Source organism: Eubalaena glacialis, chromosome X, assembly GCF_028564815.1.
Source record: "Eubalaena glacialis isolate mEubGla1 chromosome X, mEubGla1.1.hap2.+ XY, whole genome shotgun sequence".
NCBI lineage: Eukaryota > Metazoa > Chordata > Mammalia > Artiodactyla > Balaenidae > Eubalaena > Eubalaena glacialis.
Window position 1 is genome coordinate 97,442,930 of NC_083736.1, and position 17,154 is coordinate 97,460,083.

Here is a 17,154-nt window from a genome sequence, read left to right on the forward strand (position 1 = left end):
CCCCACCCACCGCTGCTTTCCCCCCTTAGTGTCCATACATTTGTTCTCTACATCTGTGTCTCAATTTCTGTCCTGCAAACTGGTTCATCTGTACCATTTTTCTAGGCTCCACATATATGCGTTAATATACGATATTTGTTTTTCTCTTTCTGACTTACTTCACTCTGTATGACAGTCTCTAGATCCATCCACGTCTCAACAAATGACCCAATTTCGTTCCTTTTTATGGCTGAGCAATATTCCATTGTATATATGTACCACATCTTCTTTATCCATTCGTCTGTCGATGGGCATTTAGGTTTCTTCCATGACCTGGCTATTGTAAATAGTGCTGCAATGAACATTGGGGTGCATGTGTCTTTTTGGATTATGGTTTTCTCTGGGTATATGCCAAGTAGTGGGATTGCTAGATCATATGGTAATTCTATTTTTAGTTTTTTAAGGAACCTCCATACTGTTCTCCATAGTGGCTGTATCAATTTACATTCCCACCAACAGTGCAAGAGGGTGCCCTTTTCTCCACACCCTCTCCAGCATTTGTTGTTTGTAGATTTTCTGATGCTGCCCATTCTAACTGGTGTGAGGTGATACTTCATTGTAGTTTTGATTTGCATTTCTCTAATCATTAGTGATGTTGAGCATCTTTTCATGTGCTTCGTGGCCGTCTGTATGTCTTCTTCGGAGAAATGTCTATTTAGGTCTTCTGCCCATTTTTGGATTGGGGTGTTTGTTTTTTTAATATGGAGCTGCATGAGCTGTTTATATATTTTGGAGACTAATCCTTTGTCTGTTGATTCGTTTGCAAATATTTCCTCCCATTCTGAGGGTTGTCTTTTCATCTTGTTTATGGTTTCCTTTGCTGTGCAAGAACTTTGACGTTTCATTAGGTCCCATTTGTTTATTTTTGTTTTTATTTCAATGACTCTAGGAGGTGGATCAAAAAAGATCTTGCTGTGATTTATGTCAAAGAGTGTTCTTCCTATGTTTTCCTCTAAGAGTTTTATAGTCTCTGGTCTTACATTTAGGTCTCTAATCCATTTTGAGTTTATTTTTGTGTATGGTGTTAGGGAGTTTTCTAATTTCATTCTTTTACATGTAGCTGTCCAGTTTTACCAGCACCACTTATTGAAGAGCCTGTCTTTTCTCCATTGTATATCTTTGCCTCCTTTGTCATAGATTAGTTGACCATAGGTGCATGGGTTTATCTCTGGGCTTTCTATCTTGTTCCATTGATCTATGTTTCTGTTTCTGTGCCAGTACCATATTGTCTTGATTACTGTAGCTTTGTAGTATAGTCTGAAGTCAGGGAGTCTGATTCCTCCAGCTCCGTTTTTTTTCCCTAAAGACTGCTTTAGCTATTCAGGGTCTTTTGTGTCTCAATAGAAATTTTAAGATTTTTTGTTCTACTTCCATAAAAAATGCCATTGGTAATTTGATAGGGATTGCATTGAATCTGTAGATTGCTTTGGGTAGTATAGTCATTTTCACAATGTTGATTCTTCCAATCCAAGAACATGGTATATCTCTCCATCTGCTGGTATCATCTTTAATTTCTTTCATCACTGTCTTATAGTTTTCTGCATAAAGGTCTTTTGTATCCCTAGGTAGGTTTATTCTTAGGTATTTTATTCTTTTTGCTGCAATGGAAAATGGGAGTGTTTCCTCAATTTCTCTTTCAGATTTTTCATCATTAGTGTATAGGAATGCAAGAGATGTCTGGGCATTAATTTTGTATCCTGCAACTTTACCAAATTCATTGATTAGCTCTAGTAGTTTCCTGGTGACATCTTTAGGATTCTCTATGTATAGTATCATGTCGATTGCTAACAGTAACAGTTTTACTTCTTCTTTTCCAATCTGTATTCCTTTTATTTCTTTTTCTTCTCTGATTGCCCTGGCTAGGACTTCCAACACTGTTTTGAATAAGAGTGGTGAGAGTGGACATCCTTGTCTTGTCCAGATCTTAGAGGAAATGCTTTCAGTTTTTCACCATTGAGAACGAAGTTTGCTGTGGGTTTGTCGTATATGGCCTTTATTTTGTTGAGGTAGGTTCCCTCTATGCCCACTTTCTGGAGAGTTTTTATCATAAATGGATGTTGAATTTTGTCACAACTTTTTCTGCATCTTTTGAGATGATCATATTGTTTTTCATCTTCGATTTGTTAATATGGTGTATCACATTGATTGATTTGCCTATATTGAAGAATCCTTGCATGTCTGGGATAAATCCCACTTGATCATGGTGTATGATCCTTTTAATGTGTTGTTGGATTCTGTTTGCTAGTATTTTGTTGAGGATTTTTGCATCTATATTCATGAGTGATATTGGTCTGTAATTGTCTTTTATTGTAGTATCTTTGTCTGGTTTTGGTATCAGGGTGATGTTGGCCTCATAGAGTGAGTTTGGGAGTATTCCTTCCTCTCCAAATTTTGGAAGAGTTTGAGAAGGATGGGTGTTAGCTCTTCCCTAATGTTTGATAGAATTCACCTGTGAGACCATCTGGTCTTGGACTTTTGTTTGTTCGAAGACTTTTAATCACAGTTTCAATTTCATTACTTGTGATTGGTCTGTTCATATTTTCTATTTCTTCCTGGTTCAGTCTTGGAAGGTTATACCTTTCTAAGAATTTGTCCATTTCTTCCAGGTTGTCCATTTTATTGGCATAGAGTTGCTTGTAGTAGTCTCTTAGGATGCTTTGTATTCCTGCAGGGTCTGTTGTAACCTCTCCTTTTTCATTTCTAATTTTATTGATTAGATTCATCTCCTTCTTTTTCTTGATGAGTCTGGCTAATGGTTTATCAATTTTGTTTATCTTCTCAAAGAACCAGCTTTTACTTTTATTGACCTTTGCTATTGTTTTCTTTGTTTCTATTTCATTTATTTCTGCTCTGGTCTTTATGATTTCTTTCCTTCTGCTAACTTTGGGTTTTGTTTGTTCTTCTTTCTCTAGTTCCTTTAGGTGTAAAGTGAGATTGTTTATTTGAGATGTTTGTTGTTTCTTGAGGTAGGATTGTATTGCTCTAAACTTCCCTCTTAGAACTGCTTTTGCTGCATCCCATAGGTTTTGGATCATCGTGTTTTCATTGTCATTTGTCTCCAGGTATTTTTTGCTTTCCTCTTTGATTTCTTCACTCACCTCTTGGTTATTTAGTAACGTATTGTTTAGACTTCATGTATTTGGTATTTTTACGTTTTTTTCCCCTGTAATTCATTTCTAATCTCATAACGTTGTGGTCAGAACAGATGCTTGATATGATTTCAGTTTTCTTAAATTTACCGAGGCTTGATTTGTGATCCAAGATGTGATCTATCCTGGAGAATGTTCCGTGCACACTTGAGAAGAAAGTGTAATCTGCTGTTTTTGGATGAAATGTCCTATGAATATCAATTAAATCTATCTGGTCTACTGTGTCATGTAAAGCTTGTGTTTCCTTATTAATATTCTTTTTGGATGACCTGTCCATTAGTGTAAGTGAGGTGTTAAAATCCCCCACTATTACTGTGTTACTGTTGATTTCCTCTTTTATAGCTGTTAGCAGTTGCCTTATGTATTGAGGTGCTCCTATGTTGGGTGCATATATATTTGTAATTGTTATATCTTCTTCTTGGATTGATCCCTTGATCATTATGTAGTGTCCTTCCTTGTCTCTTGTAACACTCTTTATTTTAAAGTCTATTTATCCTATATGAGTATTGGTACTCCAGCTTTCTTTTCATTTCCATTTGCATGGAATATCTTTTTCCATCTCCTTACTTTCCATCTATATGTGTCCCTAGGTCTGAAGTGGGTCTCTGGTAGACAGCATATATATGGGTCTTGTTTTTGTATCCATTCAGCGACCCTGTGTCTTTTGGTTGGAGCATTTAATCCATTCACGTTTAAGGTAATTATCGATATGTATATTCCTATGACCATTTTCTTAATTGTTTTGGATTTGTTTTTGTAGGTCCTTTTCTTTTCTTGTGTTTCCCACTTAGAGAAGTTCCTTTAGCATTTGTTGTAGAGCTGGTTTGGTGGTGTTGAATTCTCTTAGCTTTTGCTTGTCTGTAAAGCTTTTGATTTCTCTATCGAATCTGAATGAGATCCTTGCAGGGTAGAGTAATCTTGGTTGTAGGTTCTTCCCTTTCATCACTTTAAGTATATCATGGCACTCCCTTCTGTCTTGTAGAGTTTCTGCTGAGAAATCAGCTGTTAACCTTATTGGAATTCCCTTGTATGTTATTTGTCATTTTTCCCTTGCTGCTTTCAATAATTTTTCTTTGTCTTACTTTTTGCCAATTTGATTACTATGTGTCTCAGTGTGTTTCTCCTTGGATTTCTCCTGTATGGGACTCTCTGTGCTTCCTGGACTTGGGTAGCTATTTCTTTTCCCATGTTAGGGAAGTTTTCGACTATAATCTCTTCAAATATTTTCTCGGGTCCTTTCTCTCTCTCTTCTCCTTCTGGGACCCTTATAATGTGAATGTTATTGCGTTTAATGTTGTCCCAGAGGTGTCTTAGGCTGTCTTCGTTTCTTTTCATTGTTTTTTCTTTATTCTGTTCCACAGCAGTGAATTCCACCGTTCTGTCTTCCAGGTCACTTATCCGTTCTTCTGCCTCAGTTATTCTTCTATTGATTCCTTCTAGTGTACTTTTCATTTCAGTTATTGTATTGTTCATCTCTGTTTGTTTGTTCTTTAATTCTTCTAAGTCTTTTTTAAACATTTCTTGCATTGTCTCAATCTTTGCCTCCATTCTTTTTCCAAGGTCCTGGATCATCTTCAGTATCATTATTCTGAATTCTTTTTCTAGAAGGTTGCCTATCTCCACTTCATATAGTTGTTTATCTGGGGTTTTATCTTGTTCCTTCATCTGCTACATAGCCCCCTGCCTTTTCATCTTGTCTCTCTTTCTGTGAATGTGGTTTTTGTTCCACTGACTGCAGGATTGTAGTTCTTCTTGCTTCTGCTGTCTGCCCTCTGGTGGATGAGGCTATCTCTGTTGATCTTTTTTAACTTGATTTTTTTCTCATGATAAGGTGAAAAACAGAATACACTTATCAGAAATCATGGACTTCAGATTCAATAAAGTTTAAGAAATGATCACATCCATCTTCCTGCCCAAACTAGTGGATAAGTGTATACAACTAACTAATAATTTAGGAACACTGCTTATGGAAGCCCCAGTGACACTCCTATGCAGAGACCTTTCCAGAAATTGACATTCCATATGATAGATCTGATGTTGACGTTTTGTACTCCAGAACAGTGGTAAAAGGTTCCTTGTGGGGAAGACTTGACTTTGTTGATGTATCTGAAATATCTTTCTTACTTTTATTGGACTCTGTCTTTAGTGTTCCTGGGATAGCAAGAACTTTGTTTCTTTTTGTATTCACATTTCATAGATATTAAAAGGGGCATTGACTGTCTTAAAGATAATCAATATCATTGATAATGATATTAAGCTCTCAAAGGAGCAAAATTTTCAATCGAAGATTTTTCCAGACTCAACTGACCTTGTCATATACACCTTGTACTTACCAATTGTCTATCCCACAAAAGAATGAAAACTGAGAATCCTGACAGATTTGGTGTTGGGCTTTAGGCTTCAATAACCTTAGCACTGCAGCTGGACATTTTTATTGGCATTTTGAAAGTATTTTTAAAAACTTGTAAAACACGGATTTGAAGTGACTTGGCAAGGCTGGTAAGATGATGCATGGTGCACATCCACTACAAAAATACAAGTTGAACATTGTGGGAAGTCTTTAAATGGTTGATATATGCTTTTGTGGAGGAAGGCTGGGATATTCAACTTTCTCTGCCTCCATTGGGAAGTGAAATTGTCAAGTAGCCTACGTATGTTTTTAGAATCCCTCCATCGCACTCTCCATATCTGTTTTTTTTTTTTTTTTGGACTCCCATCAATCAAGAGTCTTAGGTCTTCAAACTGACACAAGACCACACAAAGAATCTTCCACATCTAAAACTTTAGGTAAACACCTGGTAAATATTGACTAATGATGAGGATGAAGGTCACTTTGACTTCATTTTAGCTACTTTCCCCCTTGCACAAGTCTGGCTTCATGAGGAGTTCTAGGTTCATGATTCCAAAATAATTTAGACTGTGGATACTCCATGTCAAATCAGTCATTTGAGTTCCATTCATTCTTTCTGACCATTGACACTGAATCTAATCCAAGCCACTAGTTCAGTCCTATTTACTCATTAAAGCAAATCACAAAATCCAGAAAAAATTTGTATCCTAGTAATTTTGTACGTCCAAAAAGTCAAATCAGATTGACTTTTTTTGTAGTCTAATCAGTCACTTAATAGTTGACCTATAAAGAGCCAATTCAGCCAGGAGCAAAGATGCAGCCTTATGCAGATTCATAATAACAAGTCCCTCTTCCTCTTAGAGCCTCTTAATTTCCTTCCTCTAGGGCAAGGAAAGAAGACTTGGTACATTCATATTGTTCACCTTCATGTTATATCTGTATCTCTAGCTCTCACCTCTCTTCTCTTCTTCTTCCCCCTTCCCTCCCCCTCCTCTCCTTTCCTGTCCACTTCCTCTCTGCCATATATACCTGCCACTCCTTTAGTAATTGCTCTGAAGTGAGATTAGAGTGCCAGTTCAGCAGGGAAGAAACAAATACTTAAAAATATACAAGTTTTTTTAGGATACCATGTCATAAAAATATCAAAAATACTGTATGTTTATTATATTTCTAGTATGTGGAATGGAATGGGTCTAGGCAAGTTGTTGTCCCAATTCTTTTTAGTTAGATTGCAAACATCTTAACCTCTTTCAGTACGTTTTTAAAAATACTTGTTGTACTTTGAAATAATTGCAGATTCACATGCAGCCATAAGAAATAATACAGAGAGATCCAAATACCCTTTACATGGTTTCCCCCAAGGGTAACATCTTGCAAAACTGTACCACAGTATCACAACCAGGATTTGACACTGATATCATCCACTGATTTTATGCACACTTCCCAGTTTTACTTTTAATTATTTGTCATGTGTGTGTATTTAGTTCTATGCAATTTTATTACATCTGTGGATATATGCAGCTATCACCATAGTCAAGATACTGACCATTCTACCATGACAAGGTTACCTTGTGTTGCCCTTTTGTAACTACGTCATCTTCCCACTTGCTCCCTGCCCCACTTGCACTGGCACTTAATCTTGCCAATCACTAATCTGTTCTCCATTTCTAAAATTTTGTCATTTCAAAAATGTTACATAAATTGAATCATATAGTATGTAATCCTTTAGGAAGGCTATGTTTTCTCTCAGAATAATTCCCTGGATATTCATCCAAGCTGATGCATGTGTCAAAAGTTAATTCTTTTTATTGCTGACTAGTATTCCATGTCTTAAATGTACCACAGTTTGTTTATCCATTCACCTGTTGAAGAATATCTGGGCTCTTTCCACTTTTTGGCTATTATGAATAAAGCTGCTATGAACTTCTGTGTACAGGTTTCTGTGTGAAATAAGTTTTCATAATTCTGGGATAAATGCCCAAAACTGAAATTGCTAGGTTACATGGTAGTAGAATATTTAATTTTATAAGAAACTAACAAAGTGTTTTCCAGGGTGACTGTATCATTTTACATTCCTGACAGCAATTTATGAGCAATTCAGTTTCTCTGCATCCTTACAATCATTTGGTGTTGTCAGTTTTCTTTTATATTAGACATTCTGATAACTGTGTAGTGATGTATCATCATGGTTTTAATTTGCATTTCCCTGATGACTTTTCATGTGCTTTTAAATGTGCTTATTTGCCATCTGCATATCCTCTTTGGTGGAATGTCTCTCCATGTTTTCTAGTCATCTTCTAATTGAACTGTTTTTTTACTGTTCCTTTAAGAGTTCTTTATACATTCTATATACTATTCCTTTGTTGGATATTTGGTTTGCAAATATTTTCTTTTTTTTTTCTTTTTAAAATTTTTTTAATTTTATTGATTTTTTTATACAGCAGGTTCTTATTACTTATCCATTTTATACATATTAGTGTATATATGTCAATCGCAATCTCCCAATTCATCACACCACCACCACCAACCCCCCACCACTTTCCCCCCTTGGTGCCCATACGTTTGTTCTCTACATCTGTGTCTCAATTTCTGCCCTGCAAACCGGTTCATCTGTACCATTTTTCTAGCTTCCACATTCTGTTTTTCTCTTTCTGACTTCCTTCACTCTGTAGGACAGTCTCTAGATTCAAACACGTCTCTATAAATGACCCAATTTCGTTACTTTGGATGGCTGAGTCACATTCCATTATATATATGTACCACATCTTCTATATCCATTCGTCTGTCGATGGGCATTTAGGTTGCTTCAATGACCTGGCTATTGTAAATAGTGCTCCAATGAACACTGGGGTGCATGTGTCTTTTTGAATAATGGTTTTCTCAAGATATATGCCCAGTAGTGGGATTGCTGGGTCATATGGTAATTCTATTTTTAGTTTTTTAAGGAACCTCCATACTGTTCTCCATAGTGGCTGTATAAATTTACATTCCCACCACCAGTGCAAGAGGATTCCCTTTTCTCCACACCCTCTCCAGGATTTGTTGTTTGTAGATTTTCTGATGATGCCCATTCTAACTGGTATGAGGTGATACCTCATTGTAGTTTTGATTTGCATTTCTCTAATAATTAGTGATGTTGAGCAGCTTTTCATGTGTTTGTTGGCCATCTGTATGTCTTCTTTGGAGAAATGTCTATTTAGGTCTTCTGCCCATTTTTGGATTGGGTTGTTTGTTTTTTAATACTGAGCTGCATGAGATGTTTAAATATTTTGGAGATTAATCCTTTGTCCATTGATTCGTTTGCAAATACTTTCTCCCATTCTGAGGGTTGTTTGTTCGTCTTGTTTGTAGATTCCTTTGCTTTGCAAAAGCTTTTAAGTTTCATTAGGTCCCATTTGTTTCATTATCTTTTTATTTCTATGACTCTAGGAGGTGGATCAAAAAAGATCTTGCTGTGATTATATCAAAGAATGTTCTTCCTATGTTTTCCTCTAAGAGTTTTATAGTGTCCAGTCTTACATTTAGGGCTCTAATCCATTTTGAGTTTATTTTTGTGTATGGTGTTAGGGAGTGTTCTAATTTCCTTCTTTTACATGTAGCTGTCCAGTTTTCCCAGCACCACTTATGGAAGAGACTGTCTTTTCTCCATTGTATATCCTTGCCTCCTTCGTCATAGATTAGTTGACCATAGGTGCATGGGTTTATCTCTGGGCTTTCTATCGTATCCCATTGATCTATATTTCAGTTTTTGTGCCGGTACCATATTGTCTTGATTACTGTAGCTTTGTAGTATAGTCTGAAGCCTGGGATCCTGATTCCTCCACCTCTGTTTTTCGTTCTCAAGATTGCTTTGGCTATTCGGGGTCTTTTGTGTTTCCATACAAATTGTGAAATTTTTGTTCTAGTTCTGTGAAAAATGCCATCGGTAGTTTGATAGGGATTGCATAGAATCTGTAGATTGCTTTGGGTACTATAATCATTCTCAAAATGTTGATTCTTCCAGTCCAAGAACATGGTATATCTCTCCATCTGTTTGTATTATCTTTAAAATCTTTCATCAGTGTCTTATAGTTTTCTGCATAAAGGTCTTTTGTCTCCTTAGGTAGGTTTATTCCTAGGTATATTATTCTTTTTGCTGCAATGGTAAATGGGAGTGTTTCCTTAATTTCTCTTTCAGATTTTTCATCATTAGTGTATAGGAATGCAAGAGATTTCTGTGCATTAATTTTGTATCCTGCAACTTTACCAAATTCATTGATTACCTCTAGTAGTTTTCTGGTGGCATCTTTAGGATTCTCTATGTATGGTATCATGTAATTTGCTAACAGTAACAGTTTTACTTCTTCTTTTCCAATCTGTATTCCTTTTATTTCTTTTTCTTCTCTGATTGCCCTGGCTAGGACTTCCAACACTGTTTTGAATAAGAGTGGTGAGAGTGGACATCCTTGTCTTGTCCAGATCTTAGAGGAAATGCTTTCAGTTTTTCACCATTGAGAACGAAGTTTGCTGTGGGTTTGTCATATATGGCCTTTATTTTGTTGAGGTAGGTTCCCTCTATGCCCACTTTCTGGAGAGTTTTTATCATAAATGGGTGTTGAATTTTGTCACAACTTTTTCTGCATCTTTTGAGATGATCATATTGTTTTTCATCTTCGATTTGTTAATATGGTGTATCACATTGATTGATTTGCCTATATTGAAGAATCCTTGCATGTCTGGGATAAATCCCACTTGATCATGGTGTATGATCCTTTTAATGTGTTGTTGGATTCTGTTTGCCAGTATTGTGTTGAGGAATTTTGCATCTATATTCATCAGTGATATCGGTCTGTAATTGTCTTTTATTGTAGTATCTTTGTCTGGTTTTGGTATCAGGGTGATGGTGCCTCAGAGAGTGAATTTGGGAGTGTTCCTTCCTGTGCAATTTTTTCGAAGAGTTTGAGAAGGATGGGTGTTAGCTCTTCTCTAAATGTTTGATAGAATTCACCTGTGAAGCCATCTGGTCCTGGACTTTTGTTTGTTGGAAGATTTTTAATCACAGTTTCAATTTCATTACTTGTGATTGATCTGTTCATATTTTCTATTTCTTCTGGGTTCAGTGTTGGAAGGTTATACCTTTCTAAGAATTTGTCCATTTCTTCCAGGTTGTCCATTTTTTTGGCATAGAGTTGCTTGTAGTAGTCTCTTAGAATGCTTTGTATTTCTGTGGTGTCTGTTGTAACCTCTTCTTTTTCATTTCTAATTTTATTGATTAAATTCCTCTCCTTCTTTTTCTTGAAGAGTCTGGCTAATGGTTTATCAATTTTGTTTATCTTCTCAAAGAACTAGCTTTTAGTTTTATTGATGTTTTCTATTGTTTTCTTTGTTTCTATTTCATTTATTTCTGCTCTGATCTTTATGATTTCTTTCCTTCTGCTAACTTTGGGTTTTGTTTGTTCTTCTTTCTCTAGTTCCTTTAGGTGTAAGGTTAGATTGTTTATTTGAGATTTTTCTTCTTTCTTGAGGTAGGCTTGTATTGCTATAAACTGCCCTCTTAGAACTGCTTTTGCTGCATCCCATGGGTTTTGGGTCTTCGTGTTTTCATTGTCATTTGTCTCTAGGTATTTTTTCTTTCCTCTTTGATTTCTTCACTCATCTCTTGGTTATTTAGTAACGTATTGTTTAGCCTCCATGTGTTTGTGGTTTTTACGTTTTTTTCCCTGTAATTCATTTCTAATCTCATAGCGTTGTGGTCAGAACAGATGCTTGATATGATTTCAATTTTCTTAAATTTACCGAGGCTTGATTTGTGATCCAAGATGTGATCTATCCTGGAGAATGTTCCGTGCACACTTGAGAAGAAAGTGTAATCTGCTGTTTTTGGATGGAATGTCCTATGAATATCAATTAAATCTATCTGGTCTACTGTGTCATGTAAAGCTTGTGTTTCCTTATTAATATTCTTTTTGGATGACCTGTCCATTAGTGTAAGTGAGGTGTTAAAATCCCCCACTATTACTGTGTTACTGTTGATTTCCTCTTTTATAGCTGTTAGCAGTTGCCTTATGTATTGAGGTGCTCCTATGTTGGGTGCATATATATTTGTAATTGTTATATCTTCTTCTTGGATTGATCCCTTGATCATTATGTAGTGTCCTTCCTTGTCTCTTGTAACACTCTTTATTTTAAAGTCTATTTATCCTATATGAGTATTGGTACTCCAGCTTTCTTTTCATTTCCATTTGCATGGAATATCTTTTTCCATCTCCTTACTTTCCATCCATATGTGTCCCTAGGTCTGGAGTGGGTCTCTGGTAGACAGCATATATATGGGTCTTGTTTTTGTATCCATTCAGCGACCCTGTGTCTTTTGGTTGGAGCATTTAATCCATTCACGTTTAAGGTAATTATCAATATGTATATTCCTATGACCATTTTCTTAATTGTTTTGGATTTGTTTTTGTAGGTCCTTTTCTTTTCTTGTGTTTCCCACTTAGAGAAGTTCCTTTAGCATTTGTTGTAGAGCTGGTTTGGTGGTGTTGAATTCTCTTAGCTTTTGCTTGTCTGTAAAGCTTTTGATTTCTCCATCGAATCTGAATGAGGTCCTTGCTGGGTAGAGTAATCTTGGTTGTAGGTTCTTCCCTTTCATCACTTTAAATATTTCATGGCACTCCCTTCTGTCTTGTAGAGTTTCTGCTGAGAAATCAGCTGTTAACCTTATTGGAATTCCCTTGTATGTTATTTGTCATTTTTCCCTTGCTGCTTTCAATAATTTTTCTTTGTCTTACTTTTTGCCAATTTGATTACTATGTGTCTCAGTGTGTTTCTCCTTGGGTTTCTCCTGTATGGGACTCTCTGTGCTTCCTGGACTTGGGTGGCTATTTCTTTTCCCATGTTAGGGAAGTTTTCGACTATAATCTCTTCAAATATTTTCTCGGGTCCTTTCTCTCTCTCTTCTCCTTCTGGGACCCTTATAATGTGAATGTTATTGCGTTTAATGTTGTCCCAGAGGTGTCTTAGGCTGTCTTCGTTTCTTTTCATTGTTTTTTCTTTATTCTGTTCCACAGCAGTGAATTCCACCGTTCTGTCTTCCAGGTCACTTATCCGTTCTTCTGCCTCAGTTGTTCTGCTATTGATTCCTTCTAGTGTACTTTTCATTTCAGTTATTTTATTGCTCATCTCTGTTTGTTTGTTCTTTAATTCTTCTAAGTCTTTGTTAACCATTTATTGCATCTTCTCGATCTTTGCCTCCATTCGTTTTCTTAGGTCCTGGTCATCTTCACTATCATTATTCTGAATTCTTTTTCTAGAAGGTTGCATATCTCCACTTCATTTAGTTGTTTATCTGGGGTTTTATCTTGTTCCTTCATCTGGTACATAGCCCCCTGCCTTTTCATCTTGTCTCTCTTTCTGTGAATGTGCTTTTTGTTCCACAGGGTGCAGGACTGTAGTTCTGGTGGGTGAGGCTATCTAATAGGCTTGTGCAAGTTTCCTGATGGGAAGGACTGGTGGTGGGTAGAGCTGGCTGTTGCTCTGGTAGGCAGAGCTCAGTAAAACTTTAATCTGCTTGTCTGCTGATGTATGAGGCTGAGTTCCCTCCCTGTTGGTTGTTTGGCCTGAGGCGACCCAACACTGGAGCCTACCTGGGCTCTTTGGTGGGGCTAATGGTGGACTCTGGGAGGACTCACGCCCAGGAGTACTTCCCAGAACTTGTGCTGCCCATGTCCTTTTCCTCATGGTGAGACACAGCCACCCCCTGCAGGTTCAGTCTCCTATGGGGTCACTGCTCTTTTCCTTGGGTCCTGATGTGCACACTACTTTGTGTGCCCCCTCCAAGAGTGGAGTTTCTGTTTCCCCCAATCCTGTTGAAGTCCTGCAGTCAAATCCCGCTAGCCTTCAATGTCTTATTCTCTAGGAATTCCTCCTCTCATTGCCGGACCACCTGGTTGGGAAGCCTGACGTGGGGCTCAGAACCTTCACTCCAGTGGGTGGACTTCTGTGATATAAGTGTTCTCCAGTTTGTGAGTCACCCACCCTGCAGTTATGTGATTTGATTTTATTATGATTGTGCCCCTCCTATGTCTCATTGTGGCTTCTCCTTTGTCTTTGGATGTGGAGTATCTTTTTTGGTGATTTCCAGTGTCTTCCTGTCGACGATTGTTCAGCAGTTAGTTTGTGATTCCAGTGCTCTCGCAAGAGGGAGTGAGAGCACGTCCTTCTTCTCCGCCATCTTGAACCAATCTCCAAATATTTTCTTCTACTGTGTAAGTTGTCTTTTCCTCCTTTAAGAGGGTCTTTAACAAAGCAAATGTTTTTAATTTGATGATGTCTAATTTATTAGTTTTTCATTTTCTGGATTGTGCTTTTGTTGTCAACTCTAAGGACTCTGTGCCTAACTCTGGATTCTAAAGATATTCTCTTGTGTTTTTTTTTTCCTAAAGTTTTATAGTTTTAAATTTTATATTTAAGTCCATGGTCCATTTTAGTTAACTTTTATATAAGGAATGAGTTTTAGGTCAAGGTTCTTTTTTTTTTTTTTTTTTTTTTACAAATGTACCATCGTTCTGGCATCGTTTGTTGAAAATGCTATACTCCCTCCATTGAATTGTTTTTCCCCTTTGTCAAAAATATATTTTGCATGATTCTGTAGGTTTGTTTCTGGGTTTTATATCTTTTCCATTCATCTATGTCTGTCCCTCCACAAATACCACACCATCTTGATAATTGTAGCTATATAATAAGACTTACTTTAGGTAGAGTGATTCCTCCCAATTAATTCTTCTTTGTCAAGATTGTTTTCACTATTCTAGGGCCTGTGACTCTTCATATAAATTTTAGAATAAGCCTGAATATGAAAAATACTTGGCTGATATTAAGAAATAAATTACATTATACTTAAAAATTTATTTGGGGAGAATTGATATATTTATTATGTTGAGTCTTCCAATCTATGAACAGGTGATTTATCTCCATTTAGATAGTGTTATTTGATTTCCCTCCTGAGTACTTTGTAGTTTTCACCATACAGATCCTGTACATGTTTTGTTAAGTTTGTGGCTATTTCATCTCCTTGCAGAGATTATAGATGGGGTTGTGTTTTAAATTTTGGTTTCTACATGTTTATTATTAGTATACAGAAATACAGTTGAGTTTTTGTGCATTTATCTTTTGTATGTGTCCTGTGAATTTGCTGAGCTCATTTATTAGTTTTACTGTTTGTTAGGAGGTTCCCTGGGATTTTCTATTTAGACAATCATGTCATCTTCAAATTTATTTCTTCCTTTAAAATCTGTATGCCTCCCCCCCATACCCTTTTTTTGACTTATTGCAGTAACTAGAACGTCCTGTACCATATTGAATAAGTGTGGTAATAGCAGACATTCTTGCCTTGTAGATGATATTCAAGGAAAAATATTCAGTCTTTCACAATTAAGTATGATGTTAGATGTAGACTTTTGACACATTCTTTTTTCATTTTGAGGTAATTCCCTTCTAAAGTTGTTGAGAGTTTTTATAATAAATTGGTTTTGGATTTTGTCAAATGCTTTTTCTCAAGCAATTGGCATGTTCCTATCACTTTTCTTCTTTAACTTGTTAATATTGTAGATTACACTAATTGAATTCAGATCTAGAACCATCTTGGCATACTTGTTATAAATGCCACTTGGTTGTGGTGTATAATTGTCTTTATACATTGTTGAATTCTGTTGCTGATATTTTGTTGAGGATTTTGCATCTAAGCTTGTAAGAGACATTGGTCTGTAGTTTTCTATTTTTGAATTGTTTTTTTCTAAGTTTGTTATCAGATTAATACTGTCCTCAAGTAATGAGTTGAAAGTGCTCCTTCCTCTCTATATTTTGGAAGACACTGTGTAAAATTGGTTCGAGGCCTAAAGATGTATTTTTTTCAGGAGCTTTCTATTAACAAATTCAGTTTATTTAATGGTTATAAGACTAATCAGATTATCTATTTTATCTTACTTGATTTTGGTATTTTTCAGGGGATTGGTCTGTTTTTCTAAATTGTAGAACTTATGAGTGTAATGTTGTTCATAATATTCCCCTATTATTCTTTTGGTGGCTGTATAATCTGTAGTAATATCCCTTATTTCAACCTGCTATGGGTAATTTATGTCTCCTCTCAATGTTTGTCTGTCTTGCTACACAATTTTCCATTTCGTTAATTTTTTTCAAAGTACCAGCTTTTTGTTTTATGAATTTTCTCGATTTGTTTTCCCATTTCCAATTTTATTGATTTCTTCTGTTTATCCTTTCCTTCTTTCTTGCTTTGGACTTATTTTGCTCTTGTTTTTCTGTTTTCTTGAAATAGGACCTTAGACTATAGATTTCAGATCTTTCCTTGTTTCTAATATAAGTGCTATAAACTTAGTGCTATAAATTTCCCTCTCAGAACTTCTTTAGTTACATCTCATATATTGCCATGGTATAATTTTATTTATAATCAGTTTGTGTATTTCTAAATTTCCTTTGGGACTTTCTCTTTGACTCATGCATTATTTAGATGTGTGTTGTTTAATTTCCAAGTATTTGGAGATCTTTCCTCTTTTCATTCTGTTATTGGTTTCTAGTTTGATTCCACTCTGACCAGATAACATAATCTGTAAAATTTTCAGTTATTTTCAATTTGTTGATGTTTGTTTGTATTATGGTGCAGGATATGGTCTGTTTTGATGAATGTTCTTTGGACACAAAAAAATTATGTAGTCTGATGTTGAGTGGAGTACTCTGTTCATTTCAATGAGATCTTATTGGTTGGTTGTATTTTCAGTTTTTCTATATAATTGCTGATTTTATGTCTAGTAATTCTATCAGTTGCTGAGGTAGTGGTGTTGCTATAATTGTTGATTTGTCTCTTTTTTTCTATAGTTCCATCAGTTTTTGCTTCTTGTATTTTGTGGCTGTGTTGTATGGTCCATACACATTTTAGGATCATCATGTCTTCCTGATAGGTTACTATAACATTATGTAATGTACCTCTTCTCTAGTTATTTTCTTTGCTCTGAAGTCTACTTTCTCTGATACTAATATAGACAATCCTGCTCTTTTCTGGATTATTTCATATTATATCTCTTTTCATCCTTTTATATTAAATATACACATGCTGTTGAAATTCAAGTGAGTTATTGTAAACAGTATATATTTGGATCCTGCTCTTTTATCCATAACATTTTTGATTGGTGCATTTAGACCATTTATATTTAAGATAATCATTTTTTTAATTTATTTATTTATTTTACCATTTTATTATGGTAAAATATACATAATATTTATCATTTTAACAATTTGTAAATGTATAATTCAGTGGCATTAAATACATTCACAGTGTAGTGTATCCATCACCACTATCTATACCACAAATTTTTCATCATCTCAAACATAAACTCTGTACACACTAAGCTAACTCCTCATTTCCCCTCTCCCCCATCCTTTGGTAACCCCTATTCTATCTTCTGTCTCTATGAATTTACCTATTCTAGGTACTTCATATAAGTGGAATCATACAGTATTTGTCTTAATGTCTCATTTACTTCACTTAGCAAAATGTTTTCAAGGTCTATCCATGTTGTAGCATATATCAAAATTCTATTACTTTTTATAGCTGAATAATATTTCATT

At 35.7% G+C, this 17,154-nt stretch overlaps 1 protein-coding gene across 1 annotated transcript in view; it reads left to right on the forward strand.

The window, feature by feature from the left end:
• IL1RAPL2 (interleukin 1 receptor accessory protein like 2) overlaps positions 1-17,154 on the forward strand; it is a 720,608-nt gene that overhangs the window by 405,921 nt on the left and 297,533 nt on the right. The gene's annotated exons all lie outside the window — the stretch shown is intronic.